This window comes from Lathyrus oleraceus, chromosome 7 (genome assembly GCF_024323335.1).
Source record: "Lathyrus oleraceus cultivar Zhongwan6 chromosome 7, CAAS_Psat_ZW6_1.0, whole genome shotgun sequence".
NCBI classification, from domain to species: Eukaryota; Viridiplantae; Streptophyta; class Magnoliopsida; order Fabales; family Fabaceae; genus Lathyrus; species Lathyrus oleraceus.
The window spans coordinates 442,415,040-442,435,701 of record NC_066585.1 but is presented as its reverse complement, the minus strand read 5'-3'; positions in this window follow the sequence as shown (position 1 = coordinate 442,435,701).

Below are 20,662 nucleotides of genomic sequence, written 5' to 3'. Positions count from 1 at the left end.
ACAAACAATAAGAATATATGCCTCATACATCATACAAGTAGGCAACAATTATCAATCAGGGAGCATTTAAATAATGGAGCATTTAAACAATGCATGGGAGTATGAACATGTTAAATAATCAAGGAATAGAAAGCATGAATGAGAGAAACAAGTATAAAATATAACAGATGAATCAAACAGATGAAAATATGCACACGAAGGGTCCACTGAATAATTTAATCAGGAAATGAGGTAAGGACAAAATAAAATCAAGGTAAAAGGCCTCTAATACATGGCATATGAGATGAACAAGGGAGGATCAAAAGATCTCTTCAATTGCCATAAGCAATCCCTAAGTCAAACATCGATCATAAAGAAGTCAACTGAAAATTCAAGTCAACTTAAAAAATAACAAATAAATAGTAAATTAATCAAGAAAATTATGAAAAATTAAACTAAATAAGGTGGGGTTAGGACATCATCATCCCCCAAAAAGATTTTAAAAATAATGAAAATTGGTACGTGAATTAATTAAAACAAAACATAGGTCAAACCAAAAGTCAATTAATAAGACTAGGTTAGAAATAAATCAAGAATAAATAGTAAGTTAATCAAGGAAATTATGAAAAATTAAACTAAATAAGGCAGGGTCAGGACATCATCATTCCCCAAAAAGATTTTAAAAATAATTAAAATTGGTACGTAAATTAATTAAAATAAAACAAAAGTCAGATGAAAAGTCAACCAACCAAACTAGGTCAAAAATAAATTGAAAATATGAAATAAAATTCCCAGAAATGGTCAGGTCGACCATGAGACAGTGGTTGACCTTCATCCCAAAAATCAAATGCTAACAATAGTTTTAAGTCAAAAAAATAAAATCAATAAAAAAGAGTGTGTTAAAATGGACCATTTAGAATAAATAATTAAAATAAAATATTAATATTAAAAAAATACGAAAATAAAAATTATATAAAATTAAATAAAACGTTAAGAAAAGTGAAAAATATTTTTGGGTAATTTTATGGACGAAGAAAATATTTGAAATAAGAAAAAGAAATATGAAAACGGAAGGATTAATGGTGATGAACATGGTAAGCAAGCATAGATATATCAAAACATGGCCATGAAAGAGATGATTACCTAATGGAAAATAGAAGTGAAATGGAATCTGATATGTGATGAAGCTTTGCCTCCTTGCCACAAAATTCCAATGCTCGTTTAGGGTCAGGGTTTCAGCTTCTTAAATAGGGTGGATAAGGTGTTCTCATGGGCTTTTTAATAAGTGATTTATCCATAAGAATAAAAGTGTGAAGTGAGGTATAAAATGTTTTTATTTTGGGCCAAACTTAAGTGAATGGATGTCCAATGCATGGCCAAAAGAGATAAAAAAACGTGACTGGTTTGTGCAGCATGCTTAGAAAATCTGATTGGGCCAGCCAGACCCAAAATCTGCCTAGAAAATCAAGTCATGGTGCCCACTTTAAATGAATGTATCTCTCAAACCATGGATCCAAATGAGATGATTCCAAAAGGATGTGAAATAGGACATGGCAAGGTACAATTGTTGTGAAGAAAGTATTTTCAAATAATGCCTTGAAGTGCAATAAAACTGGCCAAGAAGTCTTGACAAATTTTGAAGATTTTGGACTTAGAAATTTTTCTAAGTGTCCTAAATAAATGTCTCACTTTGACTAAGCATAACTTTCTCAATTCTAATCCAAATGGAGCGAACTTTATGTCTCTAGAAAGCTTGGAACAAGAGGAACAACATTCATGTTGGAGAAATATTCAAATGGAGCTTTTATCTTGATGGGAAATGGGCTTAAAGTGAGTGCAACGATCATGAAAACTTGCCCTAAATGGAAAGTCAACAATTTCCAAATTAAGTAACTTTTCCAATTCCTGATTAAATGATGAATCCATGATCCAACCTTGATCAAATTTCACATGTAGGACCCCCTAGGCATGGATATTGAGATTCCACTCTCAAAATGTCAGGAGTTGGCTTTTTGGCCCCACAGTTCACTTTTCCCAAACTGTTTCATTCCCGATTCCATTGATCAATTGAAGCACTTCTAGCTCAAATAAAGAGATGATTTTTTGAATGTAGACCCTTGTGGAAATATGGAGGTCCATGGAAAAGAGTTTCACCCAAAGAATCAGAAATAAACTAAGTTTATACCAAACCCTAGTTTTAGGGCAAAATGATCAGGAACTGATTGCACTGATTGCCAATGGATCTTTCCGAGATAATTGTGAATCTTTCTAGGCCAAGATGCCTCTCTAATCATGACATGGATGAGCTCCTCTACTTCCAACCAAACATTTCATGCTGCAGGTAGCCATGAAACCCTAATTTCTGATTAAATCCAGATGAACACTCTAATAGCTTTGAATCCTTCATTAATGAACTGAGGACCATAATAAGATACTTGGACCCCCCTGAGACCCTTGAGACTTGTATACTTAGAAAATGAAGTCTAATTCTCAATCTTGCTTTGTGTGGGCTCCTTCTGTTAAGGTGTGATAGATCAAAACCTGATCTCCATGTCACTAATGCAGTATGCAATAAGTATGACCTAATATGATGCTAATGAAGTGTAAAACATAATCCCATGCTTCCAGGAAAAATGAAGGCTACATTTTGGGGTATTACACTAGGTCCTTCATAGAAAAGAATTTCCCCAACCAAGACTTTACTTGTTGTAGGGTAGGGACATCGTTTCCAATGAGTAATGTATTATTTACATACAATACCCGGAAGACGATCATGCTCCCACTAACCCTCTTGTAGACACAAGGCTCATCTTCATTCTTGATGAATCCATATTGTTTTACTGTTTCATCAAAACAAAGATTCCAACTTCTGGAAGCTTGCTTCAATCCATAGATTGATCTTTGTAACTTACATATCTTTAAGGCTTCTTCTGGTGTGTCAAATCCTTCAGGCTGTGTCATGTACACATCCTCAAGAAGATTCCCATTAAGGAAAGCAGTTTTTACATCCATCTACCATATTTTATAATCATGATATGCAGCGATAGCAAGTAAAATACGAACAGATTTAAGCATTACAACTGGTGAAAAGGTTTCATCATAGTCAATCCCATGAATTTGTTTATATCCTTTTGCAACCAGTCTTGCCTTATAGGTATGTACCTTACCATCCATGCTAGTCTTCTTTTTGAAGACCCACTTGTATTCTATAGGGTTAACTCCTACAGGAGGCTCTACCAAGGTCCAAACCTGGTTTATGTACACGGAATCCATTTCAGATTTCATGGATTCTAGCCATTTCTCAGACTTGAGACCAGTTATGGCCTCTTGTTAGGTCACAGGCTTATCTTGATCCATGAGTAATACATCACCTTGATCAGGTAGGTGACTATCCTTCTTGACCTACGTTGGTCTTGTTCTACCTGAGCACGTTGATCTTTCATAACTACTTGTGTTTCCTGCTCTATGTAAGACCCTAATTTTGACCCTAATATCCCTCATGGCATCATATCATTGCACTTTGCATTGCCTCAAGGATCATAGCATCTTGGCTCCTTAACCCTAGGGGGAACTTTTGTGAGTTGGTTTGAGATCACCCAGCATGCTTGAATTGTATATTATTACTTTTATTATTTTGTTTACTAACCAAAAGTACAAAAATATGTCACTAACATCTTTTGTTTGTAGCTTGAGCAATCATGAGACCCAAGGCTCCTAGGTGGCCCTATGCTCATTAATATGACCAGGTGAAGGTGAAAGCAAGCTTGAAAATGGTTCCGAAATCTCTCATCCATCAAATATGCCTCCCAAGTATCTCAAATCATCATTTTGATCAAAGCAAACCAAAGGGCTTGAGGATTGCTTCCCAAGGAAACCCTAGTTCATATGTTCATCAAATGTGCCTTGCTCATGAAGAAACCTCAACCCATGATCAAATGCAATCAAGGGAAGTTTCTTCCATTCATCATTTAATGCATATTTGAACTTATTTGAGTGTCCTCAATCATCAATTCATCAAGATATGAGGTTTGGACTTGAGAAGTTGATCAGTCAATTCATCTGACTATTTTGAATTACACTGAGACCTAACACTTGATGTGTTTGTCAAATGGAGATGACCCCAAGAGAAAAAATGTTCTTAATAACCATATGAACAACTTTCATGTTCATCAAAAATCCATTTGAATCTTGGAAGGTCATCATCTATTTCAAGATATTATAGGTCATTTTGACGGAAACCCTAATTTTGGGTCAACTTCCCAAGAACATAAATCATTCATTTTTTATGATTTTGAGGTGGGATCAAATGAATTGGAAATTTCAAGATGTCTACTTCAATTGTTATGTTGAAAAAAGTTTCAAAATCCTAAAAGAAATACATGTGATAATGCAAAACATTATAGGTCACTTTGGACCAAAAGCATTGAAATGTGAAAAAGTCCAACTTCAAGTGCCCATAACTTCTTCATAAAAAATCCAAATGATGCAAAATGTAAGTCCAAATTTATTGTATTGAAAAGAGCTACAACTTTGATGTTGAAGGTTTTGTCATTTGGAGCTTGTATCGTTGAAACAGAAGGGCTTGAAGTTTGGCCATTTTTGAAATTTTCACATATACATGTTTTGCACCTTACACTTCATGATCATGTTTCACCAATTTCCAAATGTCAAATGAAGTTTTGGTAAACATAACAATTAATACTCATGCCAAAAGCTTTCCAAGAATTACCCATAAGGCTATCTTTCATTTTTGGAAATGCCATTTTCAAAGGGATGAACATATTGGTACATTTTTGGAAATCAATTGAAATTGCATTGCATGAGCTCAGCATACATAATCTGCACGTCCATTCTGATTCCATAGAGGTAATTATTTCATGCTTTGAATTGTTGAAATCCAACAAGTTTCAGTTGAACACCACAAAATTCAAGCTCTGATTCCTCTTTCTATGGAAGCCTAGAGTAGAATTGGTTGGTATAGGGGTGATGTACATCACCCCAGCTTTCATTTAATACCAGGATCGTGGCATTTGGTGGAGTTTTATTCTCTGTAATTTTTGGCCGGCGCCGGAAGTTGGTCGGAGAAGACGGTGGTGTACACCACCGTCTGGTCTCCAGATTAAATCATGGCCGTGCATTTTATTTTCCAGATTAGATCTGAGCCACTCAATGTTATGACCTAATTAATGGCAAGGTGTGATTGCATTGACTCCAGTGTTTGGTAGGCGCGCATGTGTGATCCGCATGATTTGCCAGCTCATTTAATGAGCTTCATCCAATGTTTCTTGTTTTTTCGTATTTTTAATTTCTGATTTCAATTTTCTTTTTATTTTTTAAATTCCATTTCATTTAAAAAAATGCTATCTCCTTCATTATTGGTCCAAAAAATGTGAGACCAATTGCATTTTTCTCCTTTTAAATTCTAGTTACTGAAAATGATTTTTAATATTTTTTTATTTTATCATTTGATATTTTTTATGAATTTTCTCTTTTCTGGTAATTTTTAATTTATTTTAAATAGTTTTTGATATTCAAAAAATACAAAAATATTTTTCCAACCTCTTTGAATGATGATAGATCTATGAAAAATATTCTCATCAATTTATTAATTGATTTGAGATTTATTTGAGATTTTAATTCAATTAGGTTATTTTTATGCATTTTTAATTGATTAAAAATAGTTTCTGACTTCTAAAAATGCTGAAATTTTTTGTCAAACTTTGTTTAACCTTGTTGAACTTAGGATAATTCACTTGGACTTTTCAAAGTTGATTTGAAGTGAATTTGAAGTTTGACCTTTCTTTATTATTTTAATTCAAGTATTATTTTACTTTTGAAAAATACCAAAAATATTTTATTTGTTTCTTGACTTCTAATCTTCATCTTGCTTCTGTTTACTATTGTTTGACCTTGATCTCATATATCTTTGGTCAATGCTTGTTGATTATCTCATTTCATTTCCATTAATGCACTTTATTATTCATCTTCTTCTTCTTCTTTTTCTTCTTTTTCTTGTTTGATCAATGAGTTAAAGATTGGTGGTTAGCCTTGATACATGGGAGGTTCAACCTTCCTTGATTCAAATCTAATTCATCTTGATCATGGATCAAGTGAATGACTTTGCATTAAGAATAGGTTGATTCCTAATCAAGCAAAGAACCTAAATCAATACAAGATCATTTCTCATCTTCTTTTTGGCATGGCAAGTTGTAGGAGCTTGATTCACTAATCAAGATCTCTAACTTGTGTTGTTGCCTACATTATTATTGACCGGCCTCAGATAGTTGTGACTTCTACATAAGTCCAATTACGATTGCTTAGCATAGCGCCAAATTGCCTTATGGCACACTAATACTAACCATTAACCATTAACCATTAACATTTAATTCCTGCACTTTACATTTATGCAATTTACTATTCTTGTACATATTATTCATTTGCTTTTTCCCTTTTCTCATTTGAGCACATGTTTATGTTAGTGCAATTTGCCTTTTGCTCACTTGAGCACATAATTGTGTATATATTATTGTGCTTGTGCTTTTGTTTTGATTGTTGTGGACCAAATGCAAAAATGGACAAAAAGGACTTAGATTCTAGGACATTCCCTATGCAAAATGGAGTAAAAAGGCCTTAATGTTGAAGATGGATTAGAAGGACCAAATCTCTAAACTCACTCTTGTCCATTCTTGATTTGCTTCATGAAACCTTTTGATGTGTGTTCTTTTGTGCCAGGGGATTCCTATTTGAGCCAAATTGAAGAACCATTGCCATGTGCTTCTAAAAGAGAGAGATCTAAGAGCTATTGCAGGATTCCTAAGAGCTTTGCTTGATTGATTGATTGCTTGAGTATACACTTATTTGCTTGCTTATTCCAAAGGATGGGAGCTACTTGGATCATCAATATGATCTCAAGAGAGGAACTCCATGTGTGGTCTTGTTTCTTATCCTTCATCTCTTGTATGCTTAGGACTTAGCCATTCTTCTTCTTCCCTCCACTCTAACCCAAGCCAAAACTTTTGTGCAAACATTAACACTTGCTTTCAAACATTAGAAACCTAAGCATTATGCTTTTGATTTTCAAACTTTCATTTCATAACATTTATTTTGAATTGAATCTTTAAGTCAACTTTGACCATACTTTGTAAATACTTTTCATTGGTAAATATAACTCATTCAAATGTTTTGTGGTTTCAATGGCCACTTATTATCAAAAACTTTTCCTAACCTTTAGCTATTAGGTTTGAGTTATCCTTGAGGTAGATATAATACTCACCTATATCCTTAGTGTTGGACAATGAGTCTTCCATGCTTATTATAGGGTTAACCCCTCACTAGCATGTTGAAGCTATCCTCACATGGTGGATTTGTGGTTTTAGGTTGAGTTTTCTCCCTTGGATAACAAAAGACCTTAAGGCTTTATGACCAATCAATTCACCAACTTGTTTTGAGATTTTTACCCCGAACTACGAGGTTTTGATCCTAATCTTTTTTAAGATGGTACGTAGGCAACGGGTTTATCCATTCAAACACAAAGTTGTAAATAAATTGTATATTCTTCTCTCATCCCCCCAATCATGTTTGCACAAACAAATTTTTCACAAAAAATACCAACCTTACAAAAATTGTGAAAAGGGCTCCCTAGGAGTACCTAGGATATTTTGGGTGCTTAAAACCTTCCCATTGCATAACCAACCCCCTTACCCAGATCTCTGACATTTTTATTAGTTTTTGATTTGATAAAACTTCTCAGTTTTTGTTCGCTTTCTAACCTTTCCTTTGGATAAATAGAAGTGCGGTGGCGACTCAACTTGTATGGTTTACTTTTGATTTAGTCCATAAATCTAAAGGTAACGAATACCCCGCTACATTCTAATTCCTCCATAGGTGTATCAATGCTTTATGATTCTTGAATTTCTTCAAGCTATACTTTCCTCCCACTGATTCCTTTGGAAATAAAATCCTTTTCTTGGAAAACTCCAGTTCGAGCGACAAACACTTTTCCCTTAGAAGGATTGTAGAAGTAATACCCTTTTGTTTCTTTAGGATACCCCACAAATAAGCATTTTTCAGATTTGGTCTTAAGCTTAGTTGAAAATTATCGTTTCACATAAACTTCACAACCCCAAATCTTCATGTAAGACATATGTAGTTTCTTACCACTCCATATCTCATATGGTGTCTCCTCAACCTTTTTGGATGGAACACAGTTAAGTGTGTAAGCTGCTATCAATAGTGCATGTCCCCAAAAGGAGTTTGGAAGATCGGCGTGACTCATCATGGATCAGACCATGTCTAACAAGGTCCGATTTCTTCTCTCAGATACACTGTTCCATTGGGGTGCTATAGGAGGAGTAAGTTGGGATAAGATCCCACACTCTTTCAGATGGTCATCAAATCTAGGCTTAAATACTCACCACCTCGATCTGATCGAAGAGTTTTAATATTCTTACCTAGTTGGTTTTGTACTTCATTCTTGAATTCCTTGAACTTTTCAAAGGACTCTGATTTGTGTTTCATTAAATACACATAACCATATCTACTGAAATCATCAGTAAATGTGATGAAGTACTGAAAACCTCCTCTGGCTGGTATGTTCAGTGGTCCACATACATCAGTATTGTAAGACCCCAATTTTGACCCTAAGATCCCTCATGCAATTTCATCATATGCATTAAGCATTGGGATCATACCTTGGCATCCTCCTTACCCCTCTTTCATTGGGTTTGTTTTGGGAGAGATAACCAAGCACCATGTGATTGTATCATGCTTGTATTTTATCATTTTACTAACCAAAATACCAAAAATATGGCTTTGCATTTGCCTAACTCTTTTGTAGGTAGGGCATGATCACCATTGATCTATCAAGTGCATATCTAGGGTTTGAGACCCTCATGACAAGGAGAACAACAATGTATTGATCCAAGAATGGTTATAAGCATCATATATGAGTCCCAATGATTTCTACATGTCATATTGATCAAGTTTTCTTCAAGAGTTTGAGGGTGATTTGCCTTGGAAACCCTAGTTTGAATGGGTATCTTGAGTAACTTCTCCAACAAGCTATCTCACTAATTGATCTAATTTATCAAGGGACACTTCAAAATTCATCATATTATGCATATATGATCTACCATGAGCTAAGAAAGTCAAGAGAATTGAAAGTTAGCAAGTTGGTTGATGGTAGTTGGCCAGATGAATTCATCTAATCAAAACTAGGTCTCCCTAGACCCTATCTCCTAGAATTTTCACCATATGAAAATTATTCCAAGATAAAAGTTACTCTAAATTACATTACAAACAACTTTTATGTTGAGACCTAGAGCTAGTTCTTCTTGGAAAATCTATTTCTATGTTGAAACATTATAGGTCATTTTGTCTAAACCCTAATTTGAAAGTCAACTTCCCAAGGCCATAACTTGCTCAATTTTTATGATATGAAATATTTACAAGTTTAACAATCAAATTCAAGATGCCTACTTCAACTTTTATGTTTGGAGTGGAAGAAAATTCAACTTTTATAAGCATGTGATATGAGGATACATTATAGGTCATTTTTGACCTATACCATTGAACAAGTGATTTTTCCAAACATCAAAAATGCATAACTCTATCATTATAAATCCAAATGACATCAAATTAGTGACCATTTTGTAGGTATTTGAAAGAGCTAAAACTTTGATGAAGACACGTTTCTCTTTTTAAGCTCACATAAAAAGTTAAGTAAGGTGGATTATTGAGATATAGGACTTTATACTTAGAAAATTTTTCAACATGTTGAAATTTCCAAACTTCCACCTCATAATTCACCATGATCCAAGCTCCAAATGAAAAAGTTTTAAACATCAAACTTGTTCCCCTTGATCCAAGATTTCCAAAGAACACAAGTTCATGCATTTTGGATGAGGTTTGCTAGGGCTGCGCATGGGTTTTTAACAGAGCTGCACCATTGGAGAAAATCAAAGTGCAAATGACCATTTCACATTGCCTTTCAAACCAAGCTTCATTTCAACTTCATTTCAGATACATTTGGACCTAAATGGATTGCTTCATGGGCCTGTACACGCCCATGCAAGCTTGTGCATCACATTGCCAAATTTAGCAAATTTTCAAGTGTGCAATTATCAATCTCCAAATGCTATAAATACATGACCACTGTGCTCAACTCAAACAGACCTTGCGCACCAGCTTCCCCCCCCCCCCCCAATTCAAACCCTCTCATTCTAAAGGAAAACTTGAGAATTTTCAATTTGAAAATTGAGTTTGAATCTCAACTATTGGAGATTCAAAAACTCCAGGATCTAAAGCCTTGCACCCTTGCTAATCACTTTCTGGAAGCTTCTCAAGTGTGATCAGATCGTGTTTGAAGCAAGCAACATCAAGTTCTGCACAACATTGAAGGTAATTTTCAGAAAAATTTATCTCTTCGATTCTCATTAAATTCTCATCAATTCTTTTGGATCTTTGGTTGTCTGAAGTCCTACCAATGTAGGCAAGAAGATTGAGTTGCTTAGAGGTCAAATCGAAGCAACTCAGTTGATGCACCTCAAAATTCAACTCCATATCTCTCTCTCTATATTTGGAGTTAGTTAAAATTGAGGTGATATTCGTGATCTACACCATTTTATCTTTCAGATCATGTCCTCCTTTGTCATTTATGTTATGGTGATGAAAGAACCAGTCCGGCCAGGGTCATCAGAGAAGATGATCGGCCTTTGGCTCCGGCGATGAGCTGGAAGTGTTCTGAGCCATTGGATGGATTTAAAATGTTTTAATCAGGGACGTTGCTTGTAATGACCAAGTGTGTGGCGCGCTGACTAGCGTGTACCATGGAACGCACGTTTCTCATCACTTGATCTGCCACCTCAATTAATGAGGCAAATCAAGTTGTCCACGTTTTTTCACATTTTCTGATTTTTCTTTTATTCCTTTTATTTTCATTAATTCATATTAATCTTAATATTGATCCAAAAAATATGAGAGTTTCACCAAAAAATTTCAAATAATTTCCTATTTCATATTTTGAATTAAAATTATTTTTTGGATCATTATTAATATTTTTCATGATTTAATTGCTTTTGTGATTATTTTTAATTGTTTAAAAATACTTTTAAGTCTTTAAAAATTCTGAAGTTTTTTCTCCAAGGTCCTTTGACCTTGTTTGACCTATGATAAATCTCATGCTCATTTCTTTGGTGTTTTGATGAGGTTTTAGGAATTTGACAAACCATATTTAATTTAAATGTATTATTTTAGTATTTTTAACTTGAATAAATGCCAATTAATTGTGTTTACCTATTGTAATGACTTGTATAAGTTTGACTCTTGTTGTTGGGCCTTGGTCAAGGTTGATTTGACTTTGTCAAGTTAATATCATTGGATTTAGGGGATTGATGGAATGAACATTCCATCTCCCAAAATGAATGGATGATATTAATTTGGTAAAAGTCCTACTTTGGCCAATTTGAGTTTTGAGCCATTCCCCTCCCTCTTCACCTCATTCCCATTATTTCTGCATTCGTCTCATTTGGCCTATGATATCTCTAAGTCCTAAGGCTAGTTGATTGCAAAATCAACATAAGTATGGATGAGATTAGGCCACCTCTTTTGCATATTATTTTTGTGTGTGGTATGTTTCATGAGCATAGTCCATTATATTATGTCTCTAGCATGCATTAACACCAAAATTCAATTGCCCGACCTCAAATAGTTGTGACTTCTACATAAGTCCAATTCTGATTGCTTAACATAGTGCTAAATTTGTGACACAAAAAGGCATAGCATTCTAGTTAGTGAGATTGCAAGTCTCCCCTCTTTCATGGTATTGTGTGGAAACTTGGCCTTTTTTCCTTCCTTTGGAAGATGTTTTGGTTCAAGGATCCATGCTTGTGATAAGTGGGTTGAGTGTTCTCTAAAGAATGACTTCAAATAAAAAGCAAAAGCAAAAACAATACTAACTTCTAAATCACTAACAACTAACATTTAATTTCAAGTCATTTATTTTAATGCAATTTAATTTTAGTCTTTATTCATTTGCCATTATTCATACCATTCTAATTGTTTATGTTAATGAAATTTTCATTTTGTCCATTTGGACCATATTGTGTGATATATCTTGCTTGTGTTTATTTTTGTTTGTTTGTGTGGTCTTTGACCATTAATGTACATAATAACAACAAAAAACCCTAAAAAACTTTTGTGTGGACTGTTGGCTTGATCTTGGACAATCGGACTTAGAATTTAGGCAACCTCCCTATGATAAAGGACTTGGCCAATGCCAACTTTCTATGAAACCAAGTGTTTGCAATTTGAAACTTCATCTGATACATCATTCAAGATCGCTTTGAGTTCATCTGCAACATGATCATTGTGAAGCTGTTATTTTGAACTTGTGACTTATGGAATTCGTCTGTTACATGGGCTAATTTGAAGAAGATCATGGAGTGGCTAAGCTTGGATGTGGCTATCTTTATTTGATGCATTGCTCTTCAAGATAATATAAATTGTGCATTTGTGTGTTTCTTGATTTTAAATGTCCAAGGGAATTTGGGTTTCTATTGACACTCTTGTCTATTTGATTGCTACCTATTGGTTAGATCTTTTCAACCCTTAACTTTTAATTTTGTGCATAGAATTAGTCTCTTCAACTCCTCCCCATTTTTTTCATTTTGAAATCTCTCCCTTTTTTTAAAATCTTATTTGATGGAACTTATTTTATTCTAAACTTTGACCACTTTGCAAACAACTTTGGCCTCATGCCATTGCATTTTCAAATTTCTTTTCTTAATCAAACTTGTAAATGAACTTAATTATACTTGACTTAAACTTTCAAAAAAAAAGAACTAACTCATCCAAACCATTTTAGGCCTTTGTGCCTTTCAAACTTAAATTTTGTTATAAGCAATGCATACACTTTGAAATTTGTATCACAAACTACGAGGTTTTGATCCCTTATTTTTATGTTGGTACGTAGGCACAAGTCCGAAGGTCTTGTCAAACACAAAAATATAATTAATGAATTCTTTTCTCATCCCTCTATTCTATTTGTTTGTAAACATCACTTTGTACAAAATACATATGCACACAAAAAAGGGCTCCCTAGGAGTACCTAGGACACTTTGGGTGCTAACACCTTCCCTCTGTGTAACCAATCCCCTTACCTATAATCTCTGGCATTTTATTAGTTTTAATTTGAAAACTTCTTACCTTTTGGGTTTTGTTCGTACTTTTTTCCCTTATCCCTTGGAAATAATAAAAGCGCGGTGGCGACTCTGGTTTTATTGATCTCTAGCTTATCCATAGCTTGATGGTCATGAATTTACCGCTATAGAAATTAAGTGGTGAATCTGCTGGGGAGTAGTCTCCAATGGAGTAGTCCTTAACAAGTTGGCTTGAAATCGATCTGCTCAGTGGAGACTCTTTTAGATTTGGAAATGTCACACAAGTATTTGTGGTTAGGCATTACTATCTCTAATTTGGGTCCGAGAAGCTGAGGACCGTAGAACATTTACCCCCTCTTGGCCTATTTCGGACGTAGTGCGGAAAATGTTCAAGTGTAGACTTGATAATAGTTGTTACGTGATACTACAATCAGACGAGTTTCTCTTGAGAATATTATGGGTCGATGAGTTAGTCATCTTAACCTGTAATATCTGATAGATGGAATTAAGACTTTGGGAACTTTTTAGAACATGATCTATAAGTTTTTATCCTTAGTTCACTCCTTTGGGATGGTTCTTACCCAGACTCCTTGCTCGTGACTCACAACAAACCCTTGATTCTCGGCTGATCCAATCAAGTGTTGTCAATATCAATGGAACTTGGGTGTTGATAAGGTGTAAACCATAATCCACCAAAATGGATGATTGATCTTGACAATGACTTGATTCATCCCTTGATCTTTGTTTGTTTGCCTTGTGTGTGATCCCTTATTTGTGATTGTTGCATTCATGCATTCATGCGCATCATAACATTCATCACACGAAAATTTCAAGGAACTGGGGTATTATTTGCAAATATTTTCAAACCATGGATTGTGGAAGAAGGAACACTAAGAAGTACAGTTTCAGATGTCCCGACTTGAAAGAGTTAAGGAAGCTAGCATCTTTTTTATTAGATCCCTTTGTAGCGGTGTATTCGTCGCTATATGATCTATCGATTAAATCATAAGCTATGAGATACATTGAAATTTTCGAGTCGCCACCGCACTTTTATTTATCCAAAGGATTGGCTAAAAAGCGAACAAAAGCCTAAGAAGTTTTACACGTAGAAAACTAATAAAAAGATCAGAGATTCTGGGTAAGGGGTAAATTACGCAATGGGAAGGTGTTAGGCACCCACTACGTCCTAGGTACTCCTAGGGAGCCCTTTTCACACTTGTTATGCAAAATTATTATTTGTTATGACAAAAAGATTGTGCAAACATGATTGGGATGATGAGAAAAGAACATACATTTTTATTGTTTTTGGGTTCGAACGGATGAACCCGTTGCCTACGTACCTTCCATCAAAGGTAAGGATCAGAACGCCGTAGTTCGGCTAAAAGATTTCCAAAAGTTGGTGGATTCAGTTTTAAACACAAGCACTGAGGCTTTTCATTATCAATGGGAGAACACTCGACCAAAAAAAACAACATCCACCATGCGAGGATAGCTTCGACGTACTAGAGGGGTTAGCCCTGTTTGAAGTACGGAAGTCTTACTGTCGACTCACTAAGGATAGGCAAGATTTACATCAACCACAAAGATAATTGAAGCCTATGGCTAATGCATGAAAAGATTAATGGACAAAGCCAAAACAAGTGAATGAGTGAAGTTAATTGATTGTGATTATGAAAATGGAGTCAAAGTATGATTAAGATTGATTTGAAAGAAGTATTGTGAAATGGAGTTTTGAAAAAAAAGGTCAAGGACTTGAGTCCAGGTTTTTAGTTAGAAAACATGAAGATGTTTGCACAACACTTATGTCAATTTTGAAAGGTATAGTGTGAAAAGTCCAGGACATAGTGAACGATGAATGAATGAGGATGGATAGTAAAACTTCTTAGAAGGTTCACTTCTTGAAATCATATGGGAGATGATTCAAGTGTGTCCTTTGGAATAGCAATGGATAATAACAAACAAACAAGAAAGTCAGCAAAAGCGGATATCGGATGCCAATCAATGGTCTTATACCAATCTCCTAAAACAAAACGGGATATCAGAAGCCACTCAATGGTCTTACACTAATCTCCACAGGCAAAGAAATAAAAAGCGGATACCGGATACCAATAGATGGATTTACACCAGTCTCCTAAAATAAAAATGGATATCAGATGCCACTCAATGGACTTACACCAATCTCCTCAAAAGAAAACAAAGGAATGAAAATATGGAAAGTCAACTGCCAATCTATCTGGACTTAGGTTAACTCCACAGTATGGTCCTAGGAAATCCAATGCCACGTTACAGGGACTTACAATGGATCCTCACATACAAGAACAAAAGCAACAATATGATCACAGTAATGCAAATGCCAACTTACAGGGACTTATAATTGCAACCTCTCACACAAACAGATAAACAAACTATGATCACAGGAAAGCAGATGCCAACTTACAGGGACTTATAACTGCAACCTCACATACAACATCAAACAGATCAAATTATGATCACAGGATAACAGATGCCAACTTACAGGGACTTATAACTGTATCCTCACATACAAATAAACAAAGCAATGAGCAGAGATAAGATGAGTGGCCAAAGTGATGGTCTTATACTCACTTCCATGTCATAGGAGCAATGGCCAAAAGAGATGGACTTACAATTGTCCTCAATGGGTAAACAACAAAGATAGCATCACAAAAGCAAATGAGATGATCATGCATTAATGGCAATTGATGATGATGATAAATGCATAGCATACAGGCAAGCAAATGCACATGAAGCAATCAATCAAGCAATGAATATCAAACAGCACACTCTATAGCCAAACAATGGGGGCTCACACAAGAGGGTTTGACTTTAAAAGTCCACTGTAACAGGTAAGGGTCGCTCTTAACCTGGCCATTGAGGGACTCAAGTGAAGCAGATGAAAAGGAGATGAGGGGTGTGCCTCATTGCTTCAATCTCATATCAGAGAGAGCATCAAAGAAAGTGTGGGAGTTCAGAAAGTAGGAACTCTCTCCACATTATTGACTCGATTAGATCTTGGGTATTTATCTCATTGCTTCAACCATGTAATGGGAGCAAAGAGAGGACACACTGAATAGTGGGGGATAGATTGCTTATCCCTACCTTCCACCAATTGCCTTACTTGAAGGACTTTTCCTGCTTAGGACAAATTTAAACACACACAGGCATTGCCTCTTAAGGAGGACTTCAGACAGTTTGCCCGGTCAAATAACAGACCGGGTCTCCAGACTACATGAAGAAGAAGTAATTATACCTCAAAGCAAATGCTAAAAAGCAAAGCAAGCAATCAAGTTCAAAGAACTTAGGCAACTAAAGTACCTGAAAAAGTCAAACTTATTAGTAAACAAGATCAACAGTCAAAATCAAAGGCAAATGGATAAACAAAAGTCAACCACAGAGGGACCAATTGTGCAAGGCACAAAGACTCAAGCATATGAGTCACCTACAAAACAAATGTTAGCACATGATAAACAAACCAACTCAATCAAAATTGAAAGGTCTTTGAGGTATTGTAGCTCAACCTGAAACAGATGAACTCAACATAAGCTTAGAAGACCACTAGGACTAGCCTAGGGTCAAAGATGAAAGAAAAAGTCAAGGCAGCAAGGAAAAAGTCAACCCAAACCAAATTTAAACATTCAAGAAGCATTCTCAATTGGATTCATAATTATATCATGCATCATGGTCATTTCATATGCAAAAGGATGCAAAGCATGGCAAGAGAAGCATACAAAAGTCAACAGCAAAGACTTCATTCAAAAGTCAACTCAAACATTCTCAAAAATTATGAAATAAATCACACTCAATCCTAACATCTAACATGGTATACATGCAAAATTTCATGGCATTTGGATGAGAGGAAGGCAGTCAATGAAATTCATGAAGTCAAATCAAATTCAAGTAAGCATGGTGAAAGTCAACAAACATGGGTCAACTTCAAAAAATCATATCAATTTGAAAACAGAAGAGAAATGAATGAGATTAACACCAATGCAAAGCTTGAGATGTCTAGTTATCACATATGAAATTTCATGGTCATACAATAAGATTTGAGAATTTCACAAAAGATTTGGCCAGGTATAGCACAAAAAATCAACAAATGACCACATATGGAAGAAAATTCTCAATCAAATGGAAAACAGCAAGATTAATTCCAAGAAAATTCACATACAAACTAGACAAGTGATAGATGGTTCATGCAAAATTTGGAGTCATTTGGATGGGAGGAAGCATGTGAACAAAAATTGGGAAAATGCATGATCATGGTATAGCACCAAATGTAACACATAACTTCAGAAAATCATAACTCTCAATCCACAAATGATAAATGCACAAACTTTATATGGAAATGAAGGTCAATGTGTCTAGTTTTACCACAAAAAATTTCAAAGGCATTGGATATGACATGAGTATTTCACAAAAGATTTGGCACAATGTATCATTCATGCACACATGTTGAGAAAATAATTGTCAATTAAAAACCAACCAATGGAAAATTAATTAAAAATCACAATTAAATTCTAGACTCATTCATGAACATCATGGAAAAAGAATCATAATTTTTGGATGAAAAATGAATTAGAAAATAATTTGTGAAGTTGAGTGAAATAATTGGTGAAACATGAACAAAAAGCAAGGCAAAGTGGTCAAACCAAGGTCAACGGATGGCAATTGTGTAATATTTGCTTTCATTTAACGAAACGCTGTCGTTTCAGGGGCGCCCAGGAAATGTCCTGATTGGCCCGCCCCCAATGAAACAGTGGCAATGGCAAAAACAACCAACCACCATCAAAATTCTGGGTTCTCATGCAATAAACCCTAGGGTTTTGGAAACAGGGAAATTGCAATCACACCAGCCAAGCAAAATTCGACCAAACCAACACAACAACATGCTACTGCAACGCATCATACAACAGGCAAATGAAACACGAGTTCATGCATTCTGAGCAGGTTTCTAGGTTTTAAAGCAAACAAGCAATGTCCAGCAGCATCAAACAAATCAATGTCTGTTGAACTCGAAAAGCAAAGCAAACAAATATGGCATTGGTATAAGCATGTTCATGCATCATCATCATCATGCAGCAACCAAACAACAGCATTCAACATATTTCAACATGGATTTTCTGGACAACCTAAGGTTTAATAGCAGGGCATCTGCTCATGTTCATCAATCATCATATCAAATAGAACAAACAAAAGCAACAACATGTTTCAAAATTGCAGCATGGTTTTAGCATGGCAGCATGTTCATAAACAAAACAACAGCACATGACAGTATATAAACAGCATGGATTTCTGGGCCAAGTTCAAAACAGCAATAGCAGCATCAATTTCATGTTTATGGTTCATCAACATCAAAACAAAAAAATCGACCATCACCCAACAGCATATCATTTAGCAGGACATTGGTACAGGAGCATCAATCAATACTAACCAAAACACAACGTTCAAATTTCTGGAAATTAAAACAGGTGAAGCTCATGAACAGCAGGGGTTTATGGTTTTAGAAATAACAGCACATAGCAGTAAGTATTTGGCAAGCAGCCAACACATCATGGATAGGAGTTATGGAAAATATGAGGGCTCATGAACAGCAGGGCATCGCAGCATGATATCATCATCATTCAAACAGCAGACCAAACAACAGCATGGTATTAACAGCATGGTTTGGTGTCTTCAAGCAAGCAACAACAATATCAAACCAACATGATTCGAACAAACATACAACCATCATGCATTACCAACCAACACAGCATAAGCATACTTCACGAAATTTTCTTGACAAAGTATTTGGTTCAAATAACAGCAGCACTCATCATATTCAGCCACATCAAACAAAAATGATTCAACCAAACCACACAACATAAGCATGAAAACCTAGGCATATTAAGATAGCAAAATAGCAGCAGGGTTTTATTAGCATGTTCATCATCACATAGACACTTCAAGCAGGCACAATCAACAGCATGGCCAATGGAATACCATTTTGCAACATCAAAATAACAACAAACCAAACACAACATTAATCATGAAACTTCTGGACAGATGAACATCATGAGCAACAGGGTATGAATTCCATCACTTCCAGCAGATCGACATTTTCAACATGCTTATAAACAAAAATTGCTCACACCATTATGCTTATCTAACAACAAACATACACATTCCATCAATCATTTTCATGAAAACCACAGCATTTTAGTAAATCGATGAAAAACAACATTCAGGCATAAAAATGAAATCCCTATTCCTCACAGCACGGTTAACCTTTTGACATGCTTCAAAGCTTTAATCAACCTACTAAGTAAGACCTACATGGTGTGTAGCAAGATTTGAGAAAATAATGAAGTTGAAAAAATTCACCTGATGCAAAGAACCCAATGAAACAGTGCTGTTGGTGTGCTTCCAGCTCAATCAGAGGTCCAATATGCTTTTGGAGTGAAGAAACTTTGAAGAACCTTGACTCACACTTGCTTGAAATCCTTCAAAATTCTAACTGCCATGTTTGATGTGCTTGGAAAACAGAACAAAGACTGGAGTTCCAGCTGGTGTTTAAAGATCCAAAAAGTTTCCAAAGGTTGGTTGGATCATGAGGGAACCAAAGATGTTCAAGGTTTTTTGGAGTTTTTATGCAGAAAATCCTTTAGTGCAAAAATGCAAAATGAGAGCAAAAGGAATGTTTCTGGTCGTGGCTGCTATCCAATTAGGGTTGGAATGTCAGAAAATGCAGCTTATATACTTCTGTTTTTGGTCTGCTAATGAAGTGGTAAGTTGGTTTATCTTAAATGATCACAAATGCAATTTTGCTAATTATGCATAAGTGGGGAAATGGAGGGTGTGTTTGCTGCGAATTGGGCCTGCTACAGGCTGCAAAAAGGACAACATATTTGCTGTTTTGGTTGTACAAGAAAATGCTGTACTGATTTTTACTTTTGTGAAGCTTCTTTTGCCAAATTGCCAAATTTGCATTTTGATTCAAAATGATGGGAAAATGGTGGTATGATGATGGTTTTGGGATTGGAACAAGTCACAAGTGTGATATGGAACATTTCCCAATTGACCAAATCAAGAAAAAGTCAAAAACTCAAAAAGTCAAAGTTTGGTCAAACTTTGAATTTAAATGCAAAAGGTCCAAAAATGCCATTTTGATTGGCAAGGTTTTAGGTCATGAAATTTATATTTTTGGAAAGAGGATGAAAAATGTGGTTTGTAGGAAAAAACCCCACCAAATTTGGCCTTATGGTTTGAGAGTTATGGCTTGTTGAAGTTCAAAAATTGGTGAAAATGATTTGATCATATCTTGACAACCACACATGGGATTTGGGTGTTCTTGGACTTTTTGAAAATGGGAAGACAAGATCTTCAACTTTCATGTTGGGCAAAAATTCATTTGGAGCTTGTATCATGATGTAAGTTTAAGATCAAGAAGTTTCCATTTTTGGCAGTTGAAATTACAGGTCCACTTTCTATTTCTGGAAAATTTCTGATTGGCTTGATTTTCTTCCATGATG